This window comes from Tiliqua scincoides, chromosome 3 (assembly GCF_035046505.1).
Source record: "Tiliqua scincoides isolate rTilSci1 chromosome 3, rTilSci1.hap2, whole genome shotgun sequence".
NCBI classification, from domain to species: Eukaryota; Metazoa; Chordata; class Lepidosauria; order Squamata; family Scincidae; genus Tiliqua; species Tiliqua scincoides.
The window spans coordinates 39,238,405-39,264,110 of NC_089823.1; positions in this window are offsets into that span (position 1 = coordinate 39,238,405).

The window sequence follows — 25,706 nt, forward strand, 5'->3', positions numbered from 1 at the left end:
GGAGAAGGGCACATTCATTCCCTTGCTTTGTGTAAGGAAAGTAGCCCCACAATGGGGCTACTCGATTCTGCACCCGCTATTGAGCGGGCGCAAAGTAACAGTGCCATGTTGAGCCACGAGACTTGATGCAAGGCTCTGGATCCGGTGGAGCCGAGCTCCACAGTTTCCCCCCTCCCTCCCCTCTCCCTCCCCTGCCACAGGCCCTCCCCACCCTCCAGCCTTCTCCCCTTCCCCAGAATACTCCTCCCCACCTTCCCCCATACCTCCACTGACCTCTCTGCTGCCAGCCAGCCCTAGGGACTGCTAAGTGGTGGACCACCGGCCTCCTGCCAGCGCTGGCCCAGCATGGGCTCACGTTGGGCTAGCTCCAGCACTGGCCTGGCATCAGAGGCGTAGCTAGGTCATTTGACACCCGGGGCCCATAAATTTTTGTCACCCCATACGACATATTATATTAATTATAATTATATTTTATTATTATAAAATTATATTTTATATTTTATTTATTATTTATTATTATATAGTTTATATATATAGTTTATATATTATAAAATATATTATATATTATAATATAATATAATTATTTATTAATTATTAATTAATTCACATTTCTATACCACCCTTCCTCTAAGCAGCTCAGGGTGGCATACATGGTTTCTCTCCTTATTTTGTCCTCAAAACAACCCTGTGAGGTAGGTGAGACTGAGAGATAGTAATAGTCATGACATGAAATTAATAGTAATAATGGCCAGAAAATAAATACAGTGAATATTTCCCCACAAGCAATGGATGAAATTCTGCATCAAATGGTATATAACATGATGCCATTATTCCTAAAAGTCACGATTTTCAGAGTTTTGGTCACTAGGGTATCACCCCCCCCTCCCGGATGTCTCACTGGCCTGTTTTGAGTCAAGGCAGTGGTTCTCAAACCTTTAACACTGGGACCCACTTTTGAGAATGACAATCTGTCCAGGACCCACCAGAAGTGATGTCATGGCTGGAAGTGACATCATCAAGCAAAATAAAATAAGTATAAATAATTAAATTAAAGAAAAACAGATAAATAAGGGGAAGCTAACCCTGTTTCACCAAGTGAATTTTCTCTGTAGCCTGCCTGCAATAACAGCCCCCCTCCACAAAAAATCAGTGAGATTTTCAGCCCTCCCCAGTGCCCACCTTACCAGCTCAAGCCTCTGGTTTATTCTTGGGGGGGGGGGGTGCTGCCTTCTGGAGCAGTTGTTGAGCTCTACTTTCATCAGATTGGGACCATGCAGCCAGCCTTGCATTCCCCTTTGCCTGACTTGACCAGCAGCCAAGCCATGTTTGCTTACTCGTGAGTAAATTCGACCATGTGGTTTACTTTCGCTTTCCATAGGGCTCAATACATTCGCCTGCTTGGAGGGAGGGACCTCCTTCTTGGGTGTTTTTGGGGGGAAGTTTTCATTGGATAGGAAACATTCCGATGTTGTTGGATTCCTCTCATCCTGCCCTTTCCAATGGACTAAGACATGTTCACCTACTCATGAGGTGAGTAAATGAGCTATATGGCTCGGTTTCACTTTCCATAGGACTCCATGCATTTTTTTGTTTCCGGTTTTTTGGCTATAACATCGAATGGAAAGGAGATAATTTCCTCCAGTTTTCTGCATTGCATTCAGCTGGAAATTCCGCATCCAACTGTATTTAGCTTGATTGGGTTACTCATAACCTCCACAATGTTAGTGATGTTGGGTAATTTGTGGAGTCACCCTCCCAAGCCTGGTACCTGGGGCAGACCGCCCCCCTCCCCTTGCTAGCTATGCCACTGCCCGGCACTAAGCATAGCTAAGTGGTCACCACCATTTCTTGTGACAATGAATTCCATAGATTAATTGTACACTGTGTGAATCACTCACCAAAGAGCTTGATAGGATGACCCCTGGATTTAGTGTTGCAAGAGCAGAGAAAGATGTATTTCCCCATTTTCTCAACACTGTGCACAATTTCATTAACCTCAATCTTGTCTCCTCTAAGTCATCTTTTTCCTTGCCTAAAAAACCCCAAACACTGTACCCTTTCCTCATCAGGAAAGTTATCTATGGTGTGCCCTGGGCTCTAGATTCTCTGTGCCCCATACTCTCTATGGGGCAGTACAGTTACCACCCCACCTTTTTAGTAAGGACAATATTAGAACAGTGGGATAAGACAGTAACCCGTTAAAAACAGATGACAAAAAGGCAGTTGCTGACTATCAAGCTTAATGTCTTTGCATTTTCCCACACAAATCAGTCCAGATTAAACAAGAATTATGCAGTACATCCACTAATGATTTATTTTCCCATATGAGTGTTAATGATATCATTTACAATCATAGCTGAAATATTAGTTGTGCATGTTATTAGGGAGAATGATTTATTTTCACAGTCATCACGATATGGTTGCACATATCAGTGACATTGTCATCAGCAAGTAATCTTTCAGATGACAAAAGCCTTTTTTTCTTTCCATTTCTCTTTTAAATACAGTTGAAAGGAAAACAGATAAAAGTGTTGAAGACACAGTTTAGGGGAGCAGTAAATTATCCATAATATAAGTAACAGGTTGTTATTGAGATTAGACCTCTAATGTACTGGAATACTTAGTGCCTAAAAGTGAAGGACATGTTTTCAACGCACAACACATTCCTAGATCATGAGCAACCCAGTTTTGTACAGACTTTAATGTGCCTAACCCCACTGAAATTGATGCATTTGGGCCCACTGAACTTTGCATAGATTGGCGCTATACAGTAATAATAGAGGGAAGTATGCCCTAGAATAGCTGCCACCGCCAAGTATTCCCAATCAGGGCCCAATGCTATCCAACTTTCCAGCACTGACGCAGATGTGCACTGTGTCCTGTGGTGTGGGGACACTTACAGAAGCCTCCTCAAGATAAGGAAAAAATGTGTTCCTTTACCTTGACGCTGTAAACCGGCCTTTATATGCATTTGTTCCCTTGGATTTGCTCATTTCAGAAAGAATGAAACTCCAAATGGGTTCATTGATACACGTTGGGTTCCCGATTTCCACACTGCTGTTCTTTTTCCAATAGGAACATCTGAAAAAGAACAGGGATTCCAAGTTTCTGTAAGGATGCACATTTGAGAATGTGCAAGCAGGGCAAAATAAGGAGAAAAGCATTTCGAACTTCAGTAGTACATAGGCAATAGGAAATGAGATGCTGCTTGGCTTGCCTGTATAAAATAAACAACATTTGTGCTACACAAACATAATAGTCCCTAAACACAAAAGATGTGTCAAGTAAAAACGTTTCGATTGTGAGACCATAGCTTTGTCCTTTAAATATCCTGCCTCCAGTTTGTATAAAAACGATGTAAATTCTGCTCCTGGGTAGAGCATTAAATTCTGCTGAACGGATGGGATGTGCAACAGTGACATCTAGTGGCATTTGGGGGGGGGGAAATTATGCATGCTGGCCTTGTGAGGAAGGGAAAGAATTGAAAACAGAATTTGATCTAGTTTAGTTAAATGGATCAGACTGTTCAAACATATCTTGAAAATTGAAAAAAAAAAATTTAAAATCCATTTAAATCCTCTTTATAAAGAGGCAAAGATCCCATGCTTGTGTTTAATCTGCATCCACTGTAGCACGCACTTGCTTTCTGTTGCCTCCCTGTTTTGTGTTTTGCCAGGTTTGATATCAGTCGGAAACAATAATTTATAGCCATTTCCTATCCTGGTCTGGCCCAGAACATGTGGCAGCTCTGGTGTAGGCATGGGCTGGTCATGGACCAGGCAGTGACAGAGAGGTTGGTAAAAATCTTGTTTACTCACTTTTTCCACCACTGTCCTGTTCCCAGTGGGCCTACTTGGATCTACATCAGCTCTTTGGCTGGCATAAATTTGAGTGGGTCCAAGGAGGTGTGTTGAGGCCAGGCTGGGAGAGTTAGGATATTGGTGTTGCCACTGCCCCTGATATCCACTCAGGTCTGCCCTTGACACACACCCCAGGCAGTCCTGATCCCCCTGAATCCTCACCCATACTGCCCCCTCTGCCAACGTACCTGTTCTAGGGGGACTCCAGAAGCTGTGAGTTCTATCAGCAGAAGGCCAGGATAGGATTGGGCCATAAAGCTGCAATCCTCACTGATTAGGGAATAACCTCTCTTGAACACGCTGGAACTTAATTCCAAGTAGATGTACATAGGATTATGTTGCTGGCATTATATCAAATGGAAGCCACCAATCACTATGCCATTCTTCTTAAATGAAACAGTCACAATCCCACCCTGTTAGTTCCTTTCATCCACCCAACCTTTGCAATTAGTTCAGTATATATCCTTCTTTGGAGTCACCAGCTCAGGGGTCCTGCTTTTCTAGAACTGCTGCCCAGACTCCATTAGAGATGGGTACATAACATGGCTTATGGATAGCAAGGCTGAGCATATAACATATATAACTTGGCTGAGCAATATGCCCAATTATACCTTATGACAGACAGTTATGAAGACCACTTATTTCCCAAATTTGATGAGAAGAGTTTGCCTTTCAGGAAACTTTTCAGGAAAAGTTTGCCTTTTCAGGAAAAAAGAAGGCTTTCATAATTTTCTGGCTGCTCTATATACATAGGACATGGGCAGCCCAGTCTTGACTAGGACCAAGTTGCCCTTTACAATAGTGGAACACAGCTCTTCTGTTGTAAATGGCCATATGGTGCCATTTGCAGCACAGCCCCAGTGGCCATTTTGGGTCTACTGCCACAAACTGCCGCAGTGCCAGAGGTTCACTAACGCTAATAGCCACCTCCAGAAGCAAAGGTAAGGCAGAGGTGGGTGCAGGGAGTGGTGGGGATAGGCAGGACAAGGCAGGAAGGGGGAAGGACAGAGGAATTTCTGGGTGGAGAGGAGGTGGGCAGGAGGAGGAACAGGAAAGGGAGGGGTGGATTTTGGCGGCACTAGCTTGCACCAGATCCTAACAAAGTTCCCTGTCCTTTTCCCTCTCCATTACTCTCCTCGGACTTGCACCAGGAATACAGTTGATGCAGAGCCAAGGAAACCTACTGGGGCAGTGAAGGCTTGCCCTGAGTACGGGAACAAATGTTTCCTTACCTCAAGGAAGCCTCTGGGTTACCCTTCCTCAGGGTGCAGTGTGTGCTCCATTGCCACAGCTGCATCAGTAGGGGGATTTAGTTAGGATTGGGTCGTGAAAGAGTTAACAGAGAAGGAATTTCTTAAATTCCCTGCAACTTGTTGATCCTCTACTTCTTAGCATGCATCAGAGCCTGAGAAACATGGCTCTGGGCTTTTTGAGATATTTACAGCAGTTAAGGAACTGGGCCATCTCTCTCTGGGTTTCCATCATGCAGGCAGGGGTTCAAAAGAGTTGCTCAGTTCTGTGATGTATTCCAGGCATCAGCTTGGCAAATGAAGTTCCAAATGTATCCGCTACTGTATATGCAAATGTTATCCAGTGTAACATCAGACATGCAAGTATTTTGACTTAAAAGAACTACAGTATAAACATGTCAAAAATATCCTTACATTTATGCATCACATAGTTAAGCATTTTAGGTTGTAAGGTCTTTAGGGCAGGGATCTGGTATCTTCTATTTCATAAACCGCCATACACACTGATGGCAATCATCATCATTTTATAAAGTGTCCTATATGAAATTCCTTTGATGCTTCCATAATAAAAAACATACCCCCGTGTTATATATTTCCTCTCCCTTCTGTTTCAAAGGCAGACTCTTACTGTCACTGCTGTCACTGTCTCTATGCAGTGACTTTCTGCCTTTGTATTCATTTGGTAAAGTAGTCCTGCAGACACATGATCACGGGTTTCCATATCATTCAGTAAAAGGGCAATGTGACTTTCAGGCTTACCATGTCACCCACAGTCACAGTCATCAGCGAGATCACATTCAGATCAAATAGAAAAATATATCTTTGGGTCACAGATATGGAAGTGAATTTTTCTCGGCCTATTCTTTCCATTTTGGAAGTGTTTTTTTTTTTTGTTTTTTTTTTTGCAACATTGTCATGAGAAGAGCTGTGAAGGCATTTTACTAGGTAATGGTTCTCTCATGTGAAGTCATAATTTTTCTTTCCTTTCTTTCATATTTTGATTGAGTGTTGCACAATCTGAAAATTTGTTTAATAAAAAAATCAATTTTTCTCCAGGGTCTTCCCCAAAAGAGATTTCTTCTAGCTGTGATACCAGATTCTATGCTCAGCAACTGATGCTCAAAGCACTTTCTCTAGTGCATCAAAAGAAGAAGTGCAGTGACTAGAGAGCAAGCTGCTAAGAAGGACAACACAGGAGGCATTCAGATACAGATTTTGCATGACACAGAAAAGGCGTTTCAAAAGTTCTTCTAGCGCTTGGAAATTCTGCACATAGAAATTCTATTCAGAAGACATGTGCAGGTGGATACATATGTGCAGGGGTGAGTGCAATGGTGGTGGCAGGAGGCCATGCTCCCAGCCTTTCTCTTGAATGTCTACATGGAGCCTATGCACATACAACTGTATGCACATAGATCCCTTGCAGATTATCTGCTGCATACACATGGGTACCCTACATGTATACATTCATCCTGAATATGTCATCTTACAAGGACTATGGGATGTGACACTTGTGAGCTTTTCTCTGAATGTTCAGGAACCCAGGAAAAGCAGAAGTCCCAGAGGCGCTATGTATGTGCAGTCGTAGGCACATAGACTCTAAGAAGACACATACAGAGGTCCCCAACTATGTGACCGCACCAGAGAGATCATCTCAACAGGATTGTTTGTAATACTTTCATCGTGTGTGCTGATCTGAGTCATGGAGCAATTTCAGTTCAGCACTGTATGTTTCTGGTGCTGACAGAGATTCTCAATGGACTCATGCTAATATACTGAGTAGAGCACCATTCACCACTACACAGAAGTCATTTTCTGTAGTCTGTCCATAGGGGCTGTAATGTATGATAAGATGAGACTTTTATATGGCTCACTAGGTTAGGGCCTCCAGAATAACTTCATTAGCAGAAAAGTGCCCCTCCCTCAGAAAACATCTTTCTCCTCCCCCCCCCCCATTCACAGCCTCATATTTTCTTACATGAACAAAATGATCCTTTCATGTCTAGTCACATAGCTCTTATTTTTCTGAGATGGAGCAACATACATCAATTCTAAGACATGGACTACTGATAATTCCAGCAGATAGGGCAATGTCCCAGGCACAGCACTGTTCCTCTTTAGCTGAGCTTGACTCTGAGCTAAGATCCCAGTACTTTAAAGAGAGGATTCTGTGGGGAGAAAATACATAAGAAAAGTAAAATGCATTATTAAAATAGTCCCTCTTTGATCTTTTCTCACTGTGGGCAACATATTTCATATGACTGTGCTTGGTAACATTGTTCATTTTAAATTCAGAATTATTTTCTGCACACAGAAACTTCATCGCCATCTCCCTGTCATTCTAAAATGATTGTGGATTCACCTGAAGGTGTTTTACTCCTCGATATTATATGCAACATCAAAATGAGAAGTTATGGAAAGAAAATGTTTTGCCACATTTTCATCAAAAGTGCTATTAGCACATTTGACATCTGTCATGCAGATCTCTGGTGTGTGGGAGGGGTGCGTGTATTTCAATGGAGGGAGTCAATCCATGTAAACAGAATGAATGAAAATGTGCATTCTCTATTCCGGGAGTGTTTTAGATAGAGCCGGTCCAAATCCTCTAGCCCGAATCCTCCTGTTGGGTGAGGCTCTACTCCAAATGCCACCTCCAGTACTCTGTGGTGTTCCCCTGGATTAAAAAAGGGAGCAGGGAACAGAGTGGAAGAGAAAGTGTGGTCCATGAACTGGTTGAAATTTGGGGGGAGAAGTAGGTTTATATGCATTTTTCAGGAGAGAGATCCATACTTTCATGAGGTTCTCTGGGAATCTCTAAGAGAAGGAAGAATGACAGAAACCAGCAGGAAATCTCTGCCAATTTGCAACCTGAAACAATTGCCTCAATTTGCCACATGTATGGACCAGCCCAAGCTCTAGAACACATTGTTATATCAGACTGTCTGTCTACGACTCATTTCCTGCAGACCAATCACCCATTTATTTTTATCCACTTAACCCTTCCCTTCTACACAGGATGACCAGATGTCCTCTTTTTCCAGGAAATGTCCTCTTTTTAGCCTCATTTCCTGGAAAAGAACTTAAATGTCCTCCTTTTCGTTGTTAGCAGGCAGTGCATAGCCTTCTTGGAATGAATAAATTATATGTAATATAGTTTTAAATTTAATAATAAGTAATATAGTGTTTAAATTAACCACATGAAATTAATATATATGAGTGTTTTTAGCTTTTATATGTCCTACATTTTTCTTGGGTGTCCTACATTTTGGGATACCTGGTCATTTTTTGTGGTTATGACATCTGGTCACCCTACTGAGGTGCAACCTCAGTTTAAATTGGCCTGTACACTGTGAAGTACTGACATCAATGGGATGTCTGATTTCAGTAAGATGTGGATTAGTCCTGAAAGCTGCTTTCATGATCACAGTGGGTGTAGTGCTGACATAACAGCAGAAATGTTTGTAGACCATCTCTGTGTACAACAACATTGCCCAGATTGACATTTCTCCAGGCGATTTCTCCATATTTGTGTGACAGGCGCATGAAAGTATGATCTGTTCACATGTGCAATTATTTCTCATTTCATTCCATTGCAGACTACAAAAATGGCAGATGATACCATTTAGTTAGCAATTGTGATTCTGTTTTTAGGAAGGTGGGAGTGCAAATTAATACTTGGGGACAACCAAACTCCTGCTCTGGTGTGGCATTGTAGATGCGCGTGGGAAGGGTCCAGCAGGAAAGATTAAAAGGTAGCATGGGAATCCCCTTGCATACATGGTAAGCATTATGCATAAGGACATTGATACAGAAAGAGACTGAACTGTCCTCTTACTTTACAAACTTCAGCTTATCTATTATTTGTTTGGGAAATGAACAGGCAAAAGTTCTTCTATAAATGTACCAATTAAAGCTGAAAATTGCAATTTTATATTTGGGTGAATTACTGAAGGTTGCAGTCTGTAGACCCAAAGAGTAGATACAGTGGATCATTAAAGGTTGATTCTGGTAATAAAACTTCAGTAATGTAACATGATTAAAATTCTTTCAGCATAACAAGCAAGATAATTTTGATATATGAATGCATACCTTATTTTATGTGGAAACTACCAAACAGTCAATAAGACAGCATTTGTTTCATGGTGTTTTCCTTGTTCTGTAACAGTGATCCTACAGCAAAAATCCCACCACCATCTTTTGACGGTCAGAAAAGAGCTTATCTAATTGGGGCAACCAACATGATAGGTGACTTTAAGGGTTATGGCAAGCGTATGCAGAATTTTTTAACAGGGATGTTTTTTGGTGGCATCCTTACAGCAAGCTTAGTGTCCAGTTTTTAATCTCCCACTTTGAGGGGATTTTTAGAGGGATCTAATCAGATTTTTAGGGGGACCTAACTTAAAACCCCACAGCAGCTGGAAGTTCCAGTATTGTGTTCCTCTTTCAGCCTCTCATGTAAAGGTACAAGCTGAGAGGCGACAGGAGAGATGCTGGACACTAGTGTATTTGCATCTTGGACAATTGTGTCCTGGTCAAATGTATCCTGGGCATCCCTGGATATTCACATCTCGGGTTTTGTGTGTGTGTGTGTGTGTGTGTGTGTGTGTGTGTGTGTGTGTGTGTGTGTCCTTCCCCTTTTGTGTCCCCTTTTTTTGTGCCCATCCCACAATAACTGGGCAACAAACTGTAACTGGGGAACAAACCCCATGTTATATATCCCAAGCCTCTTATACCAGTCCTAATTTTACCCTACTTTTGTGTTTTAAAAATAAAAAATATATCTAATACAAATATACTGTACATATTGGGACACAAATGTCCAGGATGCAAAAACAATGGATGCAAATGTCAAATACTGGAAGAAAATTCTCCGGGATACAATGGTCCTGTTGGCCACTACTACTTCTCACAAGTCTGTGTAGAATGGTATGTCCGGTGACATGTTACTTCCTACAGGAGGCCAGTGTGGAATAGTAGTTTGAGTGTTGGACAAGAAGGGGAAAGTTGTAGGTTCAAACCCCCATTCCACCACAAAATTCTCTGGTTGACGTGGGAACAGTTACCCTTTATATATCCATGATGGAGGTGCCAGTTGAGTGTGGGGCACACTCCTCCCACTGCCTGGATCCAAAGAGGGGAAATTTTGCCTTTTTAAAGCCAGAGAACAAGAGGAGGAATGGCAGTGGTGATGACTGGCATACCAGTGGGGGGGCAGGGGTAGAATTTGGCTTACAGCCTCAGGGACCGGGAGATCTAGGACCAGCTCTTCTCATAGAAAATAAAAGAATATCCCATGTATGCTAGCTTGAACTCTCTGAAGGATGCGTGGAATATAAATGCGATGATGATGATGATGATGATGATGATGATGATGATGATGATGATGATGATGTTGTCCTCATTTAATAGTGTATAACTATTTCTACCCCTATTAACGTCCTATTTCTTAACGTCCTTTTTTTATCTTCTGTTTTCTCTCTTCCTCCCATTCTCCCAAATTTGCTGCATCTATTAATGCTTTTATATTTGGTCTTACACTCTGTGTTAATTGAAATTGAAAAATAGAGCTCTGTTGGGGCTGGGTCAGGCATCATCTGCAGTTTTTCAGAGTGCCTTTACCATTTTCTACAAAGAAGGGGAAAATTCCAATTAAACTACAAGGAAAATTTAGGGAGGCAGGACATAATTGCCTTGGAATTTGTCCAGGATACAAGAATTAACTCCTATAAGGAGGCTTTTTAAGCCTGGTAATTAGCCGGTATATGAGAGTGTGAATTTAATAGAGGTTGTTAAAGATATTTTGAATATGGATTTAAAGTAGAGCTGACAAGGAATTGTGTGTCTAGAAATGTCTTGCTTAGCATGCTGGCAAAAGCACTAAGGCCTCGCAAGGAAATCTACTTGGCAAGGCTGGTTGGTTGGTTGGCAACCTTCAGTCTCAAAAGACAATTGTATAAGCCTACAGCACCTAGTATTCCCAGGCGGTCTCCCATCCAAGTACTAACCAGGCCTGACCCTGCTTAGCTTCTGAGATCAGATGAGATCAGGCATGCTGGTAAAATTTTAATTTCATTCATATGCAGTGGAGCCAGTATCTTAAACTGAGCTATGCTTTGATTTTAGCAGATCAGGCTTTGCAAAGGCAATTAACAAGCAAAATAACTGGAGTCTTGCAAAGTACAGTGGCCAGTAAGATGAGCTACTGCATTCCATGAAGTAAGTACCATGAAGAAGCAATTTTCAACCAAGGTGTTGAATGGTCAGCAGGAATTTGGGGGAAGGTCATTTATTAGTAGGGCTGTTGGGGGATGTGAGGCCCCCCACTGGCAGTGTGGTGTGCCTTGTCAATTGTCAAAAAACTGATAGAGTGCCTTGATAATTTTAGTGCCTTTAGGGGTATGATGCTACGTTCGCCTCCTCGTAGTGCACCCTGGATAGCACGAAAGCGTGAACTAAATGACCTAGCAATCAGCTGGCAACCAGACCACATTGTAGATTTCCTGACTTTCTAAAACATGGCAATAGAAAAGCAAAACAGGCCTTTTCAGGTCCAAATGATGAGACAGATCAGGAACATCATTAGAATCTCCCAAATCAATGTCGAAGCTCAGTAGATCTACGAGCCAATACATCTCTGAATATAGATATGGCAATCCTTCAAGAGACACACATATAAAATGAAGAACAACAATCCAGCAGAGGCAAGATCCAAGGTTATGACCTATTTGGGGCCACATACCATTGCAGTTATGGTGCAGCCACATATATCAGAAGAAACATAGAAAATGCATCTCTCCTGTCAACCTCCACAAACAATAATATGCATGAAGTCATTTCTAAACCAGGTGACATCACAATAGTGAACATCTATATGCCACCTCAGATACCCTGGCCACAGCACGTTCTGAGCTTCAAACCACACCCTTCAATTTATGCAGGTGATTTTAATATCACATCAACTGGAAATATTGCTCCTCGGACGATAATGGGGAATTGTTACTCAACTGGGCTGCTGCAAACAAAGTCCAACTGATTTTTGATGCCAAAGACAAGGGCACGTTTCAATCTGCAGCTTAGAAATGCAAAACTAACCCAGATTTATGTTTCGCCTCAGAAGACCTAAATTTGCAGCCAGTCCCTATAACCAGGAAAGTACTCGACAAATTCCCACACAGCCAGCCCCGCCCTGTTTTGCTTGAAATTGGAATTCAGATTCTTTTAATTCACTCTAATCCCAGACCCAGATGGAACTTTCACAAAGCCAATTGGCCTAAATTCGCCAAAAATCTTGACAGGACCGTACAATGGATTCCACCTACAAGCCAATATTATCAAAGATTCACGAGGGCAATAATTGCCGCAGCAAAAAGAAACATCCCCCAAGGATTTAGAGAAGAATACATCCCAGGATGGAATGAAGAGACAGAAGAACTTTAACAGACCTTCCTACATAGCGGTGACCCAGAGATTGCTGATGACCTTCTACATAGTCTGGACGCAGCCCGACGCAAGAAATGGGAACAACTTACTTCATCATTAAATTTCAGCAAATCAAGCAGGAAAGCTTGGAGTCTTTTAAGGAGACTGGGTAGTGCTAGTCAACCCACACGACAAATACCCCGTGTAACCCCTGATCAAGTAGCCTCTCAAGTTGTATCCCTTTCCAAAGCCCCAAGGGGGAAAGAGCACTCTACTACCAACAAGAGAGCCCTTACAGCTTTTTGGCGGTCATCCCAAATGCATCCCAAATTTTCCCACCCATTTTCAATGAACAAAATCAATGCAGCTATCAGCAGTCTGAAGTGTGGCAAAGCTCCTGGCTTTGACAGCATCCATCCTGAGTTTTTCATACATTCGGGGAGACACACAAGAAAGTGGCTTGGCAAATTCTTCTCAGACATACTCTCCAGTGGACATCTTCCACCAGAATTTTAAAAAGCTAAAGTAACATCAGTTCTGAAACCCGGTAAACCGCAAGACAGAGCAGACAGTTATCGCCCAATTGCCCTTCTGAGCTCTTGTTACAAACTTTCGGAGAAACTAACCATATACAGAATTGGCCCTATAATGGATGAACACCTGCCTGCAGAACAAGCGGGCTTTCGACAGAATCGTAGCTGTGTTGATCAGGTGTTGAGCTTGACAAGCCATATCAAGGTTGGCTTTCAACGAGATTTAAAAACTACAGTTGTATTTATTGACCTAACTGCAGCATATGACACTGTGTGGAGGGAGGGTCTGCTATACAAATTGTGTCACATCTTCCCATTTAAAAAACTGTATTGATTAGTTAATATGCTAAGTGACAGATCTTTCCAGATCATAATGGGGGACAATGCAAGTAAGGTAAGAAGGCTAAACAATGGCCTCCCACAAGGCTCTGTAATGGCACCCATACTATTTAACCTGTACATCTCAGACTTGCCAGTAACAAGGGGACGTAAATTTGGACGACTTGGTTCTAGCAGTGCAGGGAAAAAACATGGAGGTGTTGGATGGCCTCTTCTAAGAAGACCTCAAGATCCTGGGTAAATATTTTGCTGACTGGAGGTTAATACCCAGTAACAGCAAAACAGTGACTACATGCTTCCACCTTAACAATAATTAGCTAATGCAGCCCCGAGGGTCTATCTAAATAACAACCTACTCCCTTACAAATCCCCATCCAAAATATCTTGGAATAACTTTGGACCAGACTCTCTCTTATAAGCCACACCCCGAGAACACGGCCACAAAAATCAATACCAGGAACAACATACCCCATAAATTAATAGGAACAACATGGGGAGCTTCAGCCACTACTCTCAGAACACCAGCATTAGAATTGATCTACTCCGCAGCAGAATATTGTGCTCCAGTATGGCTTAACAGCTGCCATACTAGCAAGATTGATACCAGATTAAATGAAACCATGAGGATCATAAGTGGCTGTATAAGACCCACTCCTGTCTGTTGGCTCCCCATTTTGAGCCACATAGCACCACCAGCCCTACGGAGATAAGAGGCTTTAGTGAAAGAATATAGAAAAATCACTAACCAACCACTTTTACCAGTACAGGCCGATCTTCCTCATCTATCAACTGGTAGGCTTAAATCCAGGAAGCCTTCTCTGGCACTCGCACAACATCTATACAATTTTAACATCAATGCCCAATGGAAGGCTCAATGGGTAGTCAAATGCCCAAAAACAGGTAGATATATAGACGATCCTACACTTAAGGTGCCAGGTTTTGACTTACCTCACCAGCACTGGAAAACTGAACAAGATCCGTACCCTACATGGTGTTAGTCAGGATTCAATGGGGGCTAGTATCTACCCCACAGTATGATTGCAGGTTCTTCCACCAAACCATATACCACACTGTGTCTGGCTGCAAACTGAGTGTGTATACTGGCCCATGGTCTGACTTTTTCAATGAAGGTAACTCTGTCCATGAATGGCTGGATGAACTGGACATTGACATTTGATCTAGACTGATAGATGTCTACATATTATATGCCACACACTAAATAAATAAATAAATGTAGTGCCTTGTGAGTGCTATGAGATGAAAAAAGGCTGAAAATCGCTGCTCTAAAGGAACACAGAATATGTAGTTTGTACAAAATCATAGTGATCTTGGTCACTAGTGGTGTCACCCCACAGTACGCATCACCTGGTGCGGGCCATACCCCCTACTGCAACCTGCTAGTGACACCACTGTCTTGCTGTTTCAACAGGCATTTGCAGATGTCAGGAATTTCTAGTCACTTTGCAGCATGTATGGAATGCATCTGGAAATGAAACCATGTATAGCCATGGTTTATTTTATGTAACTATGGTTTGTTTGATCATCTGAACCAGGGCTTCAATTAACTGTTGTTTATTCTGAATGAACAAACTAAGATTAAATCACAATCTGAACCTTCTGTTCATAGTTTGGTTGTTAAGCAGAGTTTGCTTTAAGTATGGTTGAAGTATGGTCCAAACTGAGAATTCTAGCTTGTTTCAGTGGTTCTGCCTTTATTACTGTTAAAAATATTTATATACTGGTTTTCAATAAAAGAAATTCACAAGGCAGTTTACAGAGGAAAAAAATTCAGCTAACGTGTAGCCCAATCCTTTGGTTCCCAGTGCCTGGAGGAACATTGGGCCAAAGTGGGGCCCACTGTATCCTGTGGGCAGCGGGAAGAAACTGGAGCTCTCCTCAGGAAGGGGACTTTGTTCCCCTTCTCCCAAGAAAAACACCAGGCCATACAATGGGACTTCTCACATCAGCACCAGCTATTTTGCTGGTGCATATGAGCGAACTTCCATGTCAGGCCGCAAAGCCCGACATGGAGGATAGAATCTGGCAGAGGAGGGCTCTGCTCCTCTGCCAGATTCAACAGATCCTCATCCCGGACCAGTTCCACCCCTCCCTCCACTCGAGAACTCCTCCCCCCACCCCAAGCACCTGCACTGCTGCCTGTCACTCATACGTTGCTCTATTCAGCATCCTTCTGACTCTGGGCTCACTGGCAGTGGCCCAGTGCTCCCATTCCCACTGTGCCATAAACGTGCTTTATGGCACCTTACACTAGAGTTCAGCACCGGTGCGAAAGGTCCATAGGACCCTGTCCCAAAAGGGCTCACAATAAAAAAAAAAGAGAGAGGAAACGCCAGCAAACAGCCACTAGAAAAGACACTGTGCTGAGGTGAAGAGGGACAGTTATTCTCCCCCATTGACTATCCGATGACCACCACTTGAAAAAGTGCCTCTTAGCCAGTTAGCAGGGGTAGTGTCAGCATTGGTCACAGATGTCTACCTAGATCAGCTGTGAAATAGAGGCATATGATGCTCTTGCCAACCAATTTCTGCCTTTGTTATATTCCTAACAGCTGTTTGCTCATTCATTTGACCTCTCTTATTGGAATGCTAGATAGGCAGCTTTGTGGCTTAGCTGTTCTCCTGGACAAACACATACAAACAAACATAAAGGGATCAAAAGCTTTTCATCCGGAGTCTTATTTTTTCCAATCCCCCCAAAATTCAAAAGTGATAAGAGGGTATGAATATAAATAAAGTGTTTTAAAGAACTCCAGAAAATTGTTCTTTTGACATTAACATCAGAGTGCTTTTAATGTATTCATTTTCAAGGAACAGGCAAGAAATGATCAACTTTTCTTGGAAAGGGGAAGAGAGCAGAACTGTGCTTTATACTCAACTCTCTGCTGAGAGCACCTGGCAGTTTCTGAGGAACTAGTATCTGGCTTAAAATGTCCTCCCCTCTTTTTTTCTCCCAGATAATCTCAAGAGTTTAGCTGACAGCAATACATTGCCATCAACTGAGAAGAAATCGGATCTTGGAAATTAATCTGGGAACTTCACAGGAGTATGGTGGGAGCAGAGCCAATAAACCAGAATGAAATGGAACTAGCTAGGATTTAGTGATCATTGTTCCTGGTTCCTGTTTCCTTGAACAAACCCTGGTTAGGACAAGTGATACCTCCATGTGATACCTGAACTGAGTTACTAAAAATAATACATGTAAGCCTGTTCTGCATACCAGGCTGACCCTTATACAGCAGTTATCTTCTTGGGTAAGAGGTTGTGTGAGAGCCTTGCATAAGGAACATTAACAGCCCAAACCTATCCCTCAGCATCAGTGCTAATGCAGCGGCACCCTGGAGCCACTTGCTGCATACTAAGGAGAGGGGAGTCAGGAGGTCTGTGATAGATAAGGAAAAATATTTTTTCCTTGCCTCTCTGTAGGCCCCCATGTGGACCCTGAAGAAGTAGTGCTATTTCACAAGGCAAAGCATGTATTTGGCCCTTTCAAAGTTTCTTAGAGCACTTATTATGACTTTGTATAGCAATGCTAATTAGTTTTCCTGAAATGCAGGCTGTCTCTCGTGATTAATCACTGATGGCAGAGTTGCTAAAACAACAATTAGTACTTATCAGGATGACTTTGAGTGAGAAAACAAAAAAAAGCCTGTTTGAAAATATAGCCTTTTTCACACCATGTGCAATCATGTTCAGGCACTAAACTGAACACTCAACCCCTGGCTATATTTTGAGTCACAGAAAATAAATTGCACATGGTATCTGGCTACATTTTGGATATGCTGTGGATCAAGGTATTGGTAACAATGTTGTGAAAGGGTGAAATTGCAGCATAAGGCCCTCATCTTGCAGCTGCACAACTGGAGCATGCACAGCATCCTGTGGGGAAGGGGGTGTCATTAAGCTTCCGATGCCAGAACAGGTGTCCTTGGACCTATGCCAGCGATTTCACAAGGAATGTGGGTAAAGGCCTGGAAAGGGGACAGGATATCACCAGTGCCACTGCCACCAATACTGCCCACTACCAGCCCTATCTCTTTCCCTTTCCTCCCCTTCCCCATCCTGTTCTACCCCTTCCTGCCTCTGGAACCAGCTCACTGGTGATGGAGAACATGACAGATCCACTGGTGGGCCACCACTGCTCCTTATCACTTGAGGCAGCAGATAGCATTTGTGACTGCCGTAAAGTTACAAACAGCAACATAAGGGAAGCCTAGGGCTGGGCTGTAACTTGCATGTTTTTATAAGAAATGTATCTCCGGGGTAGAAAAAACAGCCCGAGGCATTAAAATTATAACTGAAGTACGTTCTGTAGCTCGGCATGAGTTCTGCATAAAAACCACTGCCGTGATGCTTTATCAGCATTCTTGCACCAGCAGAAGCAGGCCATTGTTCTGTGTAGCATTTGCCTTGCCCCTGAAATCCACCACAATAGAAAGAGACCCTACGGCTTCCCCTGCACGATCATCGGTATAACAGGTGACAGACGTATAGCCACCACTTTCTCTATCATGAATAATTTTTAATGAGGCCAGTGAAGGGAAAGGACAAGCAAATTCTCTTTACAAACTCTCTTTCCCTGTGGGTATGGGCTGTAGCTCAGCATGAGAGCATGTGCCCCTGGCATCACCACCTGATAGCAGGTGATGGGAAAGACCCCTGGAAAGCCATGGCCAGGCAGAGTAGACAATACTGGGCAAAATGGTTCCAAGAAAAGGATGAGTAGATACATTACAAAATTTCTGCCGGACAATTTTCTTGTGGTGAGAGTCAAGTCCAGCTGTGGCTCAACAGCATACTTAGAATCATAGACCTGAAAGGTCATCCCATAAGAAATAATTCATTACAGCTATGAAGGCTTGACATGTGGAAAGAATCCCACTGATTCCTGTGGGCTTTTGGTTAGGGGCTTGCGCTTTAACCCTGGAAGTGCTTCTGCCACTTCAGCGGTGGACTTAACTTATTTGAAAACCATTTACGTATTGTTGCTAGCAGCACTAATTCTCTGTTACCTATTTGATTATCTTCTGCAGGGGCTTGCCGATAGCTGCAGGCGACCAAAGCTTCTCCAGACAAAACTTCACTCCCATGACTCTAATTGGCAAGGTTTGATTTTTTTTTTTTAACATTTCTTGATGGGATTCCCAGCTGTGCAGTGAAGTAATTAAGGGCATTTGACTCTAACACTTGCTTGTAAAAGGCCTATCATTTCAGTTTCACTTACATCGCTCACTCTTGTGGCTTTTTTTTTTTCCTCTCTTCAACCTCACAGTGGAACATTTACAAGGCCAGACAGGTGTATTATCTCTGCATCATATTCATTATCAAACTTGACTGGAGCTGGTAGCAAGATACTGATGTGCATTTAATGAAACTCACATTTGCACGCAAATTCCAAAGGTGGGAAGTGATTTCTTTTCTAATGCTGTCAAGCCAAGTTAGATGACAATTTCGGGATGGTGCTACTTAGTCTCGACTGGCATTTTGCTTTTATGTCTCCTAGCAGCACTTTGTTTTGCTTTATTTCTCATTTTATTCTTCATTGATGTGTACACTGCATCTGTTAGTACACTGATGAGTTTCTTTTTTCCCCTGATTCCTTCATGTGGGCACGTATAGTCTACACGTATGACAGCACCATCAATATGTGGGAATGTTTCTAATAAAGTAACAGAGAATAATGGCAAGTGGCACAAAGGGAGGACTGGTGTGTAGGCATATGTTGTGCTCATAAATTCCCTCTGGTCTCTTCTTGACAATGAGGCAAGTTCATGAAGTGGCAAGTCCAGGGGTGAGCTTCAGAATTTAGAACGACTCCTTCCCTCTCCTGAGATTACTAAATGAGGATCAAAGCCCGTGTTGACAGGTGTGGTGAGGATTTCAAACCCTGCATTCTAACAAATGTTGGAGCCAAACTCAGGCTAATGATGTGATCACTAGCAAGAACCCCCCCTCCTGAAGAAACTCCTCCTTTCCCCTGAATGACAGTACTTTGTGTACACTGAGGCTGGCCTAAGAATCAATCCGCCATCAATCCGTCCTGGGATGAGCCCAGCCTGCACAATGTGTCTACTTGAACCCGTGCCTCTTTCACAACACAAGACCACAGAGAAGCTTAGGGACAATGATAGCAACACTCTGTGGGCACACATGCACCTATGGATGCATTATTATTACTTAGGCTCAGGGTTTATGATTAATGATATCACTTCCAGCCATCAGCAAGGGCCATAAATGTTTTTAGGCCCAATATATGAAACACGTTTGACACCCCTGGACTACAGCATTGAGATACTCTAATTCAGAGTGTCAAATACATTTCATACAGAGGGCCAAATACCATTCATGGTGCCTGCTTCGTGCTGGAAGAGATATCATTAAGCAGGAAGTGATCTAATTACGCAGGTGATGACCAAAAATAAACCGGTGATTACCAATTTGTTCTCACTTAGGAAAACTCATAACTGCAAATGACAGAAGAGAAAATGTGCAAATCTTCATATTTTTAAGATATGGGAGAGCCCAGTTATCATGGGGGCTGCCATTTCAGCAGTGCTGCTTCTGCTTTGCTGTCACTTTGGAGATCTCAGCAGAAGCAGTGCTGCTGAAATGGCAGCCCCCATGATAATTGGGCTCTCCTGGCATGTTGGCAGAATCTTAGTTCAGTGGTGTAGCTAATGATCATGTAGCCCGGTGCCAAGCTCAAAATGTTGCCCCAGAAGTTATGTCACAACTGGAAGTGACATTATGCTCAGGCTTTTTAAAAAGTGAAAATTGGGAGGAATCTACCTCTTCCCCCCAGCAGTTCACCACCCACTTGTTCTGCTGCCTCCCCGCAGTCAGTGGCATAGCTAAGGCATCTATCTGCTACCTGGGGTAAAAGAAAATTTTGTAGCCCCCCCCTGCATGATAAAGTCAAATTTAATTAATAAATAAACAAAAAGTTATTGGTTCTATGCTGTATCATAATAACATCTCATTGGCACTCAGAGCAATCAGACTCATGGGTCAGTTTGGAGTTAAGCAAATTCACTTCTTGTTCCACAAGACAGTTGTGTTTTCATTTTCTGGTTAATTGACCATAACTTTTGACAGAATATAGATATTCCAATGTGGTTATTTTACAGCATTCTGCATTAAATTACCTTTCTAATGATATATAGCATGATGGTATTATTTATACATACCAAGATTTTCATAATTTTGGCCACTAGTGTCAAGCTCAGCTTGTTGCCGCCCTAAAGCTTGATGCCCGGTGCAACTGCTACCCCCTGCACACTCTTAGCTACACCACTGGTAGCTAAGTCTTAGTCTCTCACCCTTCTTGGTTTGCTCCTCCTCCCGTAGGGTTTCTCACTTTTTATGACCTCTTTCCTTTGCTCCGTCCCAGAGCCTTGGCAGAAGCAGTGCTGCTGAAAGAGCACAATTATCATGTGGGTCAGATAAAGAGTTTCTCCAGGCCATATCCAGCCCTTTAGCCTAATGTTTGACACTCCTGCTTTAATCCATCATTCTCCTGTCCACCACTCTCCCATACTATCCCCTTCCTTTTCCAAGTCAGGCTGTGGGAGGATGGGCAATGGGGGCAAATGGGTGAGCTGAAGTGGGCATCCCCCAACTGCCGTCTGAGCAGACTGCCTCAGTCAACCCTATGGATGGGCTGACCCTGCACCCTTTAATCTACATTGAAATGGGGTTAAAGAAATGAGATAAGAATTGCACTATATCTGCACCATATTTATGCTTATATCATTTTATTCAATTAAAGGCAATGGAGTGGCTCTCATGACATAGTCTTCATTGTCAGGTGCTATTCAATGATGCACATCAATCAGCTTTCGCTTAATCAACAGATATATAACGGAGTGCTCTTGTGCTCAGGCAAAAGAACAAAAATAGAATTAATGAGCTGTCCCCAGCTTCCTCCAGAACAATCCTTTGCAAAAATATGTCAAAGATGGCAGTAATACAGCCAAAGGGTCATTTCCATTAAGTTCTTTCTTCTTGGTCACCAGCCTCTTTTCTACTGCAGTCAGAAATTTAATCATCTGTTACTACAAGGCTTCCTCTTCCAGTGCTGATTGTGTGAGCTATATATGTCCCTAACTCAAATGGAATATATTACATCCAACTAGCTGTCTTCTCCTACCCACCCACAGCCAGGCCATGTTCTTAGCAATCAACACTTAATTGACCCAAATTATTATTGGAGCGTACCGCATATGTCAAAAAGGGAAAAGGGCACCACTGTTGTGTCTAAAATGCAAAGGCCCCAAAAAATTCACTCTAGAAAGCTAGAGGTATTTGCAGCTTGGTCGTTGCAACATTTGACCCAGTGGTGTAGCTAGAGGGGGTGCAAAGCACTAAGTTTTGCAGGGAGCTTCACCGCAACATGCAAGGGGCTCCTCCCCTTCGGAGTCATTCCAGGCCGTGGGATCAAAATGGAGGTGAACCTCTGTTTTGCTCCCACTGCCTGGAATGGCTCTGAAGGGGATGGGAAGTGGCCTCTGGCTTGCTGCAGTAAGGCTTCCTGCAAAACTTAGTTCTTTGCACCCCCTCTAGCTACACCACTGATTTAACCAAGCAGCCTGCACTCCAAGAAGCACACCACAAATACTAGTAGAAAACATCGTGCCACAGATAAATGGCAACAGTTGGCCAACAACTCCAGACAGACTAGAGAGGATTTTCACAAATGGTACAGAAACAAGATTTCCGCCTTCTTCATCCTAATGATGGGGCAAAGTAGTAGAAATTCATGCACAAAAGATAATGGCTATATAAGTATGTGTTGCTTAATAATAGGGATACAACCTCCGATTACATCACTAAGCGGTTTTGTTATTGTGCGAACATTCTTTGTGCACAGCACCATCTAGTGGGACAATCTGGTATAGCCTACAGGCTACATCCCTCCCAGGCTACAACCCTATACAAACCTCCATTATAATCTTATGGGACCAGTGCTGGATTTACATACAGGCAGCCCAGGCACTCAGGGTTACAGCTCTTCTGAACTAGGTGCCTTATGAGCCAAATGAAACCAAAAGATGGGAGGGGGCTTCAACTACCATGCACAACATAACCCACCAAGCTGAATGCAGCCATCAGGAATGTATAGCAGCCCACCAGAGATTCAAAAAGCCTACTTTATTTTGCTGCTTGTCTGAGTCTATAAGAAGAGAAGCTGTCAAAAACTGACAGACCATAATATCTGGCTGGTGCTGTGATTTTGCTTGGTGGCTCTCAAATTCTATGAACCGGGATTTGTTGGCTTGTAAAAACCAAGCAATAAACTCATTGTAACAAACAAGTTGTGTATCGTATTATCCCTTGGCCTCTGCCAGTCTTCGCCTTATCAACTCCGTCCTGCCTGTGCATCATGAATCCAACAGTCAGCATTAGCTTCAGGCAGGTGTGTTGGGAAAAGATGGACTGATTTATCCCCACAGGTGACAAGTGTGATATAATGAGGAATTGGAAAGGAGCAAAATGAGGTTCCAAATTGCAAGTCAGTTCTTACCAGGAGATCCCCTGCCAATTCCATATTTTTCCTTGAATATTTCAAAAAAAATATCCTTTTTGGCTAAGAGGGATAAAGCTTAAATTGTAAGAGCAATCTCAGAAAGGGGCCATCTGTTAGACTGAGTAGAGCCCCAGGCTATCCTGAAACCTGAGCACAGCTTGTACCGTTGGCCAATTTGCTATACGTTTTGAAATGTGCTTAAGTAACTGTCTTTTTCATTGCAGTTGGTTATAACATCGTTAAACACCCTGCATTGGCTTTCTTTGATGCTCTCGCAAGTCTGAAGAGGAACTGGTGATTTTGCAAGGGCCCAGAGTACACCTGGATCCAATGAATTGCTTTTTATTACCCATACGAAGAATTTCCAAGCATTCAACTCCTTTACCTGGAAGAAGACCTTGTGAGAATTGCACGCTTCTGCACTTTGCAAAGCTTTTTACATCTAGGATCTTGATACAGGCCTTACAACTGCACTGTACAGTCATTATCTCTGTTTTGGAGTTGGGAAGCTGAGACTGAGAGAGAGTGACTTGCTGAAGGCCACCTGGTCAGTTTGTAGCAGAAGCAAAACACAAGCCAAAGAAGTACTTATTTGCAGCTCAGTGACTTAACTGGTGCACTGCACCAGCTCCCATAGCTTCTTTTTGCCACGCAAAATGAATGATATTGCTACATCTTCTTTCTCACCCCTTCTCAGCATGCTGTTTCACACTTGTCCCAAGAGTAAGAAGTTACTGGAATACATTTATAAAGTCAGTTCCATTGTGAGGAACAAGTACTTCTATGGTTGTGTTTTGTGTGTGTGTGTGTGTGTTTGCAATGGTGCCTCATCAAGGTCCACTAGTAGAGCAATTTTCTAAAGACATATTGGTGTGCCACAAAAGGTCCGCAGGAGTGTTGAAAATTGCTGCAGTAGGAATGATTGACTGTCACTGCAATATAGTTGAGGAAGAAAAGATGTTGACTGTAGACGTTGACTATAAATAAGATTGGGTTAAGGAAGTGATTCTCAAACTCCAAGGGAGTTTGAGCCCAGCAGTAAGTCCTTGTGGAGGTGGGTGGGTGGGAGGCGGAGACGTGATCCCCATGATTGCAATGCTAAAGGGGATGCAGGGGCTTGGCTGGACTTACCAGAGCCTCTTGCAGCTTCCTGGGGGTGCAGGGTGCCCTGCGCGACCATCTGCAAGGCTCCCTGAAGCTTAGAAAGCAAAAGGGAAGCGATCGCACCCCGCCTCCGCAAAACCAGAAGTGGAGCACGATTGCTCCGCTTTCACTTTTCAAGACCTGGGGAGCCCTGTGGAGGGTTGCGCAGGGCTCCCTGCACCCCTGGAAGGCTGCAGGAGGCTCTGGTAAGTCCAGTCAAGCTCCTGCAGCCTCCTTAGCGACTCGATCCTGGGGGGTCCGCGTCACTGTCTCCCCCTGCCTCCTTGCTGCCCCCACCTCTTAAGGAGGCTGAGGCTAAGGTCTTCAGGCTGGGGTGTTGCAACGCCCCAGTTTGAAAAGCCCTGGGTTAAGGGTTTGGAGAACTGGCTAAAGGGTTAAGTGCTAGAAGCAGTTTCTTTCTTTGTTTATCCTAAGGTGCTGGGGTAAAGCAGGATAAGAGAAGTGGTGGAACACAGCTGTGAATCATCTATCAGAGTTACAGATTGAAAGCACTTTTTTGGAGGTTCCAGATGGCAATCAAGCTTTATTCTTTCTATCTAGTCACCTGAGGTGAATTTGCCAGATACCTTAGGCGAATGTTGTAAGAGGTATATAAGCAGAGCATTTCGTGGCCCCTCCCTCCCTGCCTGCCTGCCTGCCTGCCTCTTGGAATGCTGATTTTCAGGCTCTGTACTGCAGGATGGTAGACCTTGAACATGGAGCATGGATTTTTGTATTCTGAGTTCATTTAGCCTGCAAGCTCATTCTGTGGAATCCTTGTTAACAGCTAAGTAAATGAGATTGATTGAGAGCCTTTTTATGTTTTATTGTGTGTGTTATCCCTCGTATATTTTATTTTTGAGAGCATTTGTTCTCCTTATGGAATTTTATTACTCTGAACGGACTGCTTTTAAAAGGAGTTTTGATATGTTTGGGTGAATCTAAAGGTACGCTCAGTCTGTTTCCAGAAGTCTTAGATAAGACTTGGCTAGTTTGGGAAAGGACAGTGATTATTTAAAGGTGTCTTGGCTTTTGTGCCTGGGGCCACAAGTAAGGGAGTGCAGTCAGGCAATGGTGGAAGTAACTACCAGCATATTTGAATGAGATGAAGTCTGAGAGTAACCTGTAGGAGGGGGCTGTGAAGTAGAATTTCTGAGAGCCAGCAGATCATAATGCTGTGCTGTGAGAGCTAATGCTAAGAGTTTTGGAGGTAGTTCTGCCCCCTGCTCCTAAAGTTGGGCTATCTAAAATGGCTAACCCAAATGCAGTTATTGTTACAACAATAAAGCCACTATCATATAAGCACTCTTTTGTAGACTGGGCTTCATTCCCAGTTTCTACTGCTGCTTCCTAAGAGTTCCAAGAAAGGCCATCAACTCTCTTCCCACTTTATTGCTCCACAGTGGTGGCTAACAGCTCTTGAACTACTTTAGCAACCACAGCTGGCCTTTGAAGTTATTTCTGGCAGCCAGATATCTCTTAGGAACATTCACCAGCAAGCACCAACCTCAAACGTGCACTCTCTTTCTCTCTCTCCAAATTAAAGGCTGCAGAAACTGTGGGGTATAATGTAGATTCCAATGCACTGAAGTAGCTATGGGTCATCCAAGACCATTAA